Source organism: Pinus tabuliformis, chromosome X, assembly GCF_031772625.1.
Source record: "Pinus tabuliformis cultivar Carrire ecotype Pingquan chromosome X, CPIR1, whole genome shotgun sequence".
NCBI classification, from domain to species: Eukaryota; Viridiplantae; Streptophyta; class Pinopsida; order Pinales; family Pinaceae; genus Pinus; species Pinus tabuliformis.
In genome coordinates this window covers 302022523-302031657 of record NC_142308.1, presented here as the reverse complement: position 1 = coordinate 302031657, position 9135 = coordinate 302022523, and the positions used below count along the sequence as shown (strand labels likewise).

The following is a 9135-nucleotide window of genomic DNA, read 5'->3' as shown; positions in this document are numbered from 1 at the left end:
TTACATTCAATCATAGCATTAACGGTGGAAAACAACTAGTCATCTACACAATTTCCAATTCCATCATAAATGCAATTCACAACAGCAAGAAGGAACAAAGGAAAACAACAGGCTCCATCGCACTTAATTCATCAACTTCCCATTCAATCATACATGCAACCCACACCGACAAGAATGAGAAAGGGAAAGAAACATATTAATTACTCATTTTCCACTTCATCTAATTCCTTGCCCCTACATCCCATCACAGACAACTATTACAACAAACAATAATCAATGTTAGAGAACAACAAAATACCATCAAAGAAACATTGATCTTGAAAGAATTTACTGACCAAAAGGGAGAGAGGATACAGTAGAGTTAAAAGCGCATAATTCTACCTTATTTTTAATCAAAAGATGCATAGCAAGTGATAACAGTCAATTCATTCCTTAATCATTCCATTCCAAAAATATAGAGAGTAAATTCTCCTAGTTACAATGCATCAAACAAAAATGTCATCGGCATATAATTGTGAAGAATTAAGTGTACAAGGAAAAATAAAGCTAAAATTTGCAATCTTAATCCATCTCATTGATTATTAGCCTTTTCTTTTCAAAAATTCTGCTACGCACACTATAATTCTCAATTAGTCCAAAAGAGAACAACACAGTTTGAAGGACTCCTGGGTTTCCATCTAACAAATAACACAATATATAACTAGTTAGCTATGGTATTTATAATAAATACCCTATCACTGAACTTTGTCAAGCCCTCGCCCATGATCGTTTTGCAATCTAACTAAAGCAATCTTAATATAATCATTCCAATGTAAGTGGGTTGTAACACTTAACAAAGCACACAAATGCATGACCAATAATAATCATTCTCGTAAAGATTTAATTGCTATGATTCCTAAGGCCATCATGCCATTATCCCTACACAAGCAACATTATACTACCAAAAATTTTCAATGAACACAATTCACATGTTTGCAATAGAAATTATAGACACACATAACATCCAAGGACCTCTCTTCAGAAAAAACCAGCATTGATTATATAAAAACATTGAAAGCTATACAATAATATATAAAGCCACACTTCAAGTTGCATATTGACATATTGAGTTTTATTAAACTCAAAGTTCATTCAAGTAAAACTACCAAAGTCTTTAGAGTTTACCCAGTCTAAACGACAATGTAGCAACAAGTTCCACAAAACATGAGAGATGCCATTTGGTGGATATAGATTCATCCCAAACCATAATATTAAAGTAGCCAGTATAAGCAATGCAGATACATCGAGAGAAAATGTATCTCTCGTAATCTTAAAAAGGATTTTACACTTCATCCCTCCAAATTTCAAAATATAATAGCTCCTGAATTTCTCAACAAGAATTTTGATGATTCTAACCTTTAATAAGTCCATTTCCCTTCTCCAGAGATGTTCAGTGATATATTTTAGTCTACATAATGTCTCATCAAACCATATGGCTATGTTTGGTCCCAAGCATTTCAACTCCTAATAAAACAACACAATAGACATTGTTCTAATTTTAATTATCTCCTTGTTAATTTCCTTCCAGATATACATGACCTACTTCTTGACCTGCACATACCAATGTCACAAAGTCCAAGTCCCTCTCCCTTCAGTCCACCAAAGACTTAGTACTAACAATGAATTTCCAAACCCACTTAAGAAGATGTATGATAAGTTGAGCAACATTGTTGCTGACTTGCTGGGAAAGCCTTGATGCCCAAGATAAATAAGGAAGTCTAAGAACAAAAAAAGAAACATAATCTACTTCATTCACTCGCTACTCCACGTCCCTCCATCTGGACGTATGTCAACCCCCACAGTGACTTGGGAGTAGGTTATGCTCCACATCTAGTTCCTGTTTTTACATTTTTCCATGGCCGTGGTAGCTGCAAGCCATTAAAGTAAGTTAGCTTGAAGTTTTTAGATCCAAAACTATAAGTTCACTGCACTACTGAAATTAATCAAAAGAAATATTTTCTCAAATACCTAGGCCAATTTCTTCAGAACCCTTCATGATACGTAACCTCTTGCAAGAGTCAGTGAACATCCTCCAGTGATTACTCCATATTAGCAATTTTTTTTGTTGAAAACATTGTCTGAGCCACAAAGAAGGCGTTGATAGTCTAGCAATAGAAAAAATCACAACAGTAAGATTAATTGCAGAGGAACAAATTAAAATGTGAGAATGGCCAAGACATTCTTTTGACATGGTATATATTATATGTAACGTGAAATTGGACAAAACTTGGATGGACCATATATTAAAGTTCTCATTGGTTTCCAAATTATACCAAGTCATAATTTCCTGATATTTTTTTTCTCATAGTTTATATATATAGACTTGATGTTTCATTCTTGATATATCATTGCATCATGAGATGGTCCTACTATTTTTTCTTAATTTCATATATAGCTGGAAATATATGACTTTGCTAATGAGTTCATCCTGTTTTGTACAGTATCCCATGTGGTGGAGAGATGATGACCAAATATTAGATTCTCTCTCTCTTGTAGAATCTATAATGTATACCACAACATTTTTTGACAGCACGACAATGAACTGAACAAGCTTCATCACAACAACTGTAATCATTGGCCTGTTCCCAGCAAACCCACCTAGAAGTTTTGTTTTACAATCCTTTTTTTAATGTAAATTTATTTGTTAATCCGTGCCAAATGCCATCTATTTGACAAATAACTAAATAAATCATCATTGTCAAATAACAACAACAATGTCTTCTCTCCCATGTAATGCATTAAATAAATTGAAACTGTGAGGGGGACAACATGATATTTCTATTCTGTTACTATGATCCCTTGTCTAGTCTTTCTTATATCTTTATCAACTCAACCCCGATTCTCACTGCCATTAGATATCAAGTCTTGCCAATTTCTTTATCAATTTTACTCCTGATACTCACTGCCATTAGATATCTGGTAGTTGCCAATTTATTTATCAACTACCCTAATGATTGATCCTCACTATCAATGGATATCAGATCTGATTACAACCATGTTCCATGGTTGTGAAAAAATCTTGTTAGCCTGGGAACTTTTGATGATGTATATCATTGCAATGGTAGAGCAGTAGTTAGTGTTGTTGTTGTATCTCCTCAAGAGCATGTTCACAATTGCAAAACTAAACAAAATATACAAAGTTGAAAAATTCTAGAGACAATTTTTTCTTACAAACAAAACCATCTCCACAAAGCATCTGGAATCCTAAAACGTTATACAATAGATGAAAACCAAATGAATCCAGATCAAGAAAACTCAAATTCTAGTGGACACATTCCATTATCTATTCCGAAGAAGCCTTTTTTCCATGTTGGATCTTCATTTGGAAAATGACACGAAGGAATTATAAGACTTATCTCTAATTAAAACGTCTTTACCTTCAAGAAATTCCTGCAAAATTAAGCTCTTAGAAGAGGCATATTTGACAGATCCTCATGATCCATGTCACAATTCAACTTCTAACAACATTTTAATGCAATAATATACAAAAGCAATATCGTTTATCGGAAACATGATCCCCTGCGATTTATTCTTGATGTTCTTTATTGATCTATATAGATATAGATACTGCGTAGAAATTTAGAAGGTAGTGACTGTAATCTTCCACTATTTTGGAGGGCCATTTTTCCAAGAGGCAGACGAATCTCCAACAAGGATTAAGTATAAATTAATTTTGAAATGAAGCTTCCTTGAATTATCCTAGTAAATTTATCTTCAAAACAGAGGTTTTATTTATCACCTTATTTGGTTTACTTTTAAGTTTTCACCATTTTCTTAGTTGCAATATGTTATCTGAGAAGTGGGGACTATATTTGGAAATGTGATTAAACGAATAGTATTAACTGAGTGGAAAGAAAATAGATGGAATATTTACCATGGACATGTACAAAAAAATAGACATTAACCAATAAATCTATTAGTCAATTATTGTTTGTGATTTTTAGTGTATTAAATTTTGCAGGTTACAGTTGAGGGCCACCCAACAGAAGTGTTCATGTTCAAAAGTGCTGGGAAGTTGGGAACTAGTGCAAGAGAAATTGAATAAACAAATTATACAACAAATAAATATCAAGTGGGAATGTGTGTGTTGGGGGGGTGTAGGGGTAAGATACAAAATTATACTGTAACAATCTTACTATACTCTTAATGATATATAATAAGCACCAACATCTTGTGATGAGAAAAAATGTTGAAATTCATCTTGTGCTTTAAAAAAATGACGAAATTATTTAAATGGAAAGTTTATATGGAAATGGCTAAATATGATCTTCGTAGATTGAACTAGAATACTAAGGTCATTTTGTGCATGGATATCTTATATTTGACAATGAGGTGGGAATTTGTGTACATATTTTTAGTTTTAGTCCAACTAATTAATTTTTCTCCATGTTTAAGTTATACTTATCACCTTATGGGAAAAGTTATACTTATCACCTTATGGGAAGTTCAGCACAACTTCTCAACAAGTAGAACTGGTTCATTCACACAGAATATCTATGCATTAAGAAATTCCTATTAAATACTAGAGAGGCTTTATGCCGTGAGTTTTCCAATGCAAACAACACAAGTTGAATGCTCATTCAAGCGTGGGAAATATATAACAAGAATCATGCATATATGTTTGTGGGGAAATAAACTTTTTTGATACTTGGAATAGACTCAAACAAATAACGAGAGATTGAAATACATAATACAATATGAATAAAACAAGATTGAAGAAACACGTAAGAGATGGAAGATATAAAGAGATAAAATCTACGTTAATCTTCAAGGTTGACCAATCGAAGCCTTAAGATACCCTCTAAAGAAACATTGTCTCTAAGACTCATAGAAAGATTGCTTAATGAGCCAAGAACACATACGCTTTAACACAAGCACATAAAGAAGAGAATTGTAAATGTGTAGAACATATAAACTACACTCCAAAGCCTAACAAGGACAATAGGAAGATGGACTCATGATAACTTTCATACTTTTCTCTGAAACCTGAACATAACAAATGACATGGTCTAGCAGTAGCAAAGTCTCATAATAAGATGTTTGTCTCATACTAAGATGTCTGTGATGACATCTTGCTCTGTCTCATAATAAGATGTTTATCTCATACTAAGACCTTTGTGTTGACCTCTTGTGAACATGTGAGATGCTTAATTTATTCTATATAATATGGTTGACATCCCACCATGGTTATTAATTATCTCTAGAAAATTTTATTCTATAGGTTAACTAACCTTAAGCAAGGTAAAACATCAGGTATTCATTTAAATGGATTGCAATCTACTAAGGTGTCTTCACATGAATGCCATGCACAACAGCATCTCTGGATGGATTTTGTTAAAGGCTTCTTGATATTGGATCAAAACCTTGATAAATCTGCATCATAAATTATGTATGATATGGTATTAAGTCACTGTAAAAGAGACACATCACTACTAACATGCTCATTCGTAGTAATATAGATACAAGATCTATTCACAACTACTATGGTAAGATAAAGTATTAGGACTAGAGAAAATCAAGTTTTAGGAGATCAAATTTCAGCTCATGATCTCCTGCTCAAGCCTCACAGGATTACGATACTTGCAGACAAATGAAAGAAGAATGATTACAAATTACATTTCTATTAAATATCAACATAATTTAACATTGATAGGTAAGGGAAAATCAATAAAACTCATGTAAGATCTTGAGTTTTTCTCTTAGACGTACAAGGTTGCCTGTGATAGATTTGACTTCACTCGTGGAAGAGGCATATTACTCTAGTCTTTGCTACCTCTGGTAGATTGGCAATCATTGTTGCAAAGATCATATTGTCTATATTTAAATTATGTAAAATATGTTTCATGGCAAAGCATACATGATACATGTATCTGAGAGATTATAATATGATAATATACTAAGACCACATGAACATACAACACACTGATAGGTTGGTAGGAAAAATAACACATTATAAATTTCGTAAAAGAAGATATCAATTCCATGGAAAGAAACATGAGATATTTTGGTCTCTGTTCAGTCAACCATTGAAGTCAAACTACATAGAACTTATATTATCTTGAACAAAGTTTGTTTTACTTTAGTGTCCATAACTTCTAAAATGTAACTGCATGTCTATGTTGGGTCTAAATCACTCTAGAACCTTACATCACTTTTATACCCTACACAGAATTTGAGTCAGCGGTCCAAATGTTAATATCACAAAAAACTAGTGTCAGGGACTCTAGGAAAATTCCACCTATTGTTTATCCGAACAATGCAGCTTCCCTTTCTCAATCCCAAGTTCCAAGAACCTTCCAACTCAAAGTGCATGAGCACGATTCCTAAATTCATTCAAGAAATATTGTAAAGTCTTTAGACGCTTTTGCGTGACTTAGCATTCATTCCTAACAAGGTCCAGAGCATTAGGTACAACAAACATATCCATAAGTGTTTCATTAGTCATAGTAAATAGATTCACTCCCAGTGCCACTATTAATTTGTCTCGAAAAGGAGTCAGGAAGCCAACATTTAGAGTAGATGACACATATGTTGTATGAGGGCTTCACGGATACTCCAAAAATGCTAGGTAGCTAAAGAACAAACTTCAGTGTATGTTGATGAAGAGTTGTTGTTCCAAAATAACACATTCAAGTTGGAATATTTAGGCTCCTTGTTTTGACCTACATGAGAATTAGATTCCAATGGAATTTGCATCTTCCACCCTCCTAGTTTAGCTCCAATACACCCACTGGCAATTCCATATTCCTTTTTCTTTTATGCACCGATCTCACTGCTTGGTTGATTAGGCGAAGGTGTCTCAAGGACAATCATTTAACTTTCTCTAAGTGGATCTCTTGAATCAGACCCTTTGTTTGGTGTTTCTTGCAGGTGCCCTGGCGAAGCAACATTCTCATGTCCCTCATCCAATTCCTCTTCTTGTGGACATCCTAGATCTTTAGAAAGGTCCATAAACATTGGATCCGATGATTGAACCTATATCTTGTTGTTGATGTGCCAAAGCTAAGAAAATCATTTCCCATGTTGTATTCTGGACTATAAACCTAATAATAAGGACTTGTAACTTATTCCAAATGATGCCTCACAAGATCCTTGCATTTCTTTGTCAAATTTTGAATGAAATGGTCATAGGCCCGCCTCAAAGCGGCATGAAAAGAAATGTAGCCTCAAACCCCAGCAACGGTGCTTCTCTCACAATCATAAGAGTCTTCAATTCTTGTGCACTCAATTGCAAGTTAAAATTAAAAAACAACAACAATTGTATGCCTCAAAGTAGGATCAGCTGCATGAATTGTGTCCAACCAAAGTGAAGAGCACCACTCCACACTACTATGTTGAAGGAATAGAAGAAAACAGTGGGTGGGTGCTGCCAATGCCTTTACGCTAGATAAAATATCATCTGGTGTACTTTCTGGTTCACCTTTCTTCTAGGGATATCAATAATTATCAAATTTGTGTAGTAGATATACTCTTTCCACATCACACTAGGCTTCGCAAAGACTGCATCTTAGATTTTTTACAGAATTTTCTTCAAATTCTCCTATGTTCTTCTTCTGATGGAATCAACAAAAGCATAAGATAATGCAATTGGAGCTTCATAGTAATCAAAATCATCATCATGAAACTGGTAGCAGGGTTCTACAATAGAAGGGTCATGCACCATTTGCAAAATCAATGACCTTCGCGTTCCCATTTCAACTTCTCTAACATTGAATCTGAAGCCCAGTAGAACTTTTAGCAGAGAACTTTTTCCATCAGACTGGCCACTGAGATAAAAAATCTCGGGAATTAGGGGAATTCTCACCAAATGCCACAGTGCTAGCTTGCAGTCGATTCTAGGCTTCAAATCAAGATCAAACATCCCGTGATGCATATAAGTTGTCAACATATCTACTTCGTGGAGATTGCGAGTTATATTCTTTCCTCCAACTTTGGCTAGGTGTCGTCATGGATGTCGTTTTCCTGGGCGTGTTGTGCTAATAAATTGAATATCTCAGCTCAACTAAAAAAATGTGAGGGGATCAAATCTTTTCCACCAAGATATATTCAACTAGAAACTCTTGTAGCTCCAAGGATTGTTCCACATGTTGTAAATGGATTGGAGCGAGGATGACAAAAATAAGACTCACTGATTGGTTGGGTTCAACAGTGTTTGGCAACCACAACCCACAATGAAAACTCCTTTTGGCATATAATTATTTTTCCTCTGACTAATGCTTTACATATGTGTTTGGGCACCACTAAAAGAAAACGCTTTACATATGTGTTTGGGCACCACTAAAAGAAAACAATTGTTGGTTTGAAGTATCATCACTCTAAGGCCCAATAAAGAAAAACGAACGAAATTTGGTTGTACACGACCATGTCTGCTTCGAATGGTGTTTTTCATACATAAATGTGTCTAGAACCATATGTATATGGTGGAAACGTATATCTACTCTCCACCATATCTACTTTGGAATGGTGTCTAATGTTGTCTTTAGGGCCAGCAAGGGAAAACTATCATGTTTTTAAAATTATCATGGGAGACAATAAATTATATTTAGTTGAATGATATTTTATACAAAATATTTTAGGATCCAATAAATGAAATAAAATAGGACTTACATATCTTTGTTGGGAATAAAAATCATATGTAGCCTCTAACCATAGCACAAGATGTAGACTTCTATGTTTAAGGATTTCATTTAAAAAAGAAAAAATCGACGTGTATTTTGGTGTTGTCTTTTAACATTAGGGAAAAAAATATTTTTAGATGTTTCTGAAAATGTGTGGATTATGTTGGATGTAAAATAAATTATTTCAATGTTATAATAAAATATTATGTTTATTTATAGTTAAAAATTAATTATATAGAGTTACATTTTACAATTGTTAATGTTAACTTACGATATATGATTTAGTTACTTGTTTTTTTTTTTAACTAAATCATAGAACATAATAATAATAAATTTATATTTAAATTGTGGGGCAGCAAGAGAGGAGGAGTTATTTCAAATTTAAAGTTAAAATTGTTTCCAATTAATTTTATGAGCTAGGTAGGAAAACCAACAATCATGTGGAAATGTTTGGTCTTTATTAGGGTCTAACTCTCCT

At 33.7% G+C, this 9135-nt stretch overlaps 2 pseudogenes; both read right to left on the bottom strand.

Annotated features, from left to right (window-relative positions):
- Positions 1 to 6340: 6340 nt before the first annotated feature.
- Positions 6341 to 7274, bottom strand: LOC149139617 (dynamin-related protein 5A-like; annotated as a pseudogene).
- A 6-nt stretch (positions 7275 to 7280) lies between these two features.
- On the bottom strand, positions 7281 to 7988 carry LOC149139616 (dynamin-related protein 5A pseudogene; annotated as a pseudogene).
- Positions 7989 to 9135: the final 1147 nt, after the last annotated feature.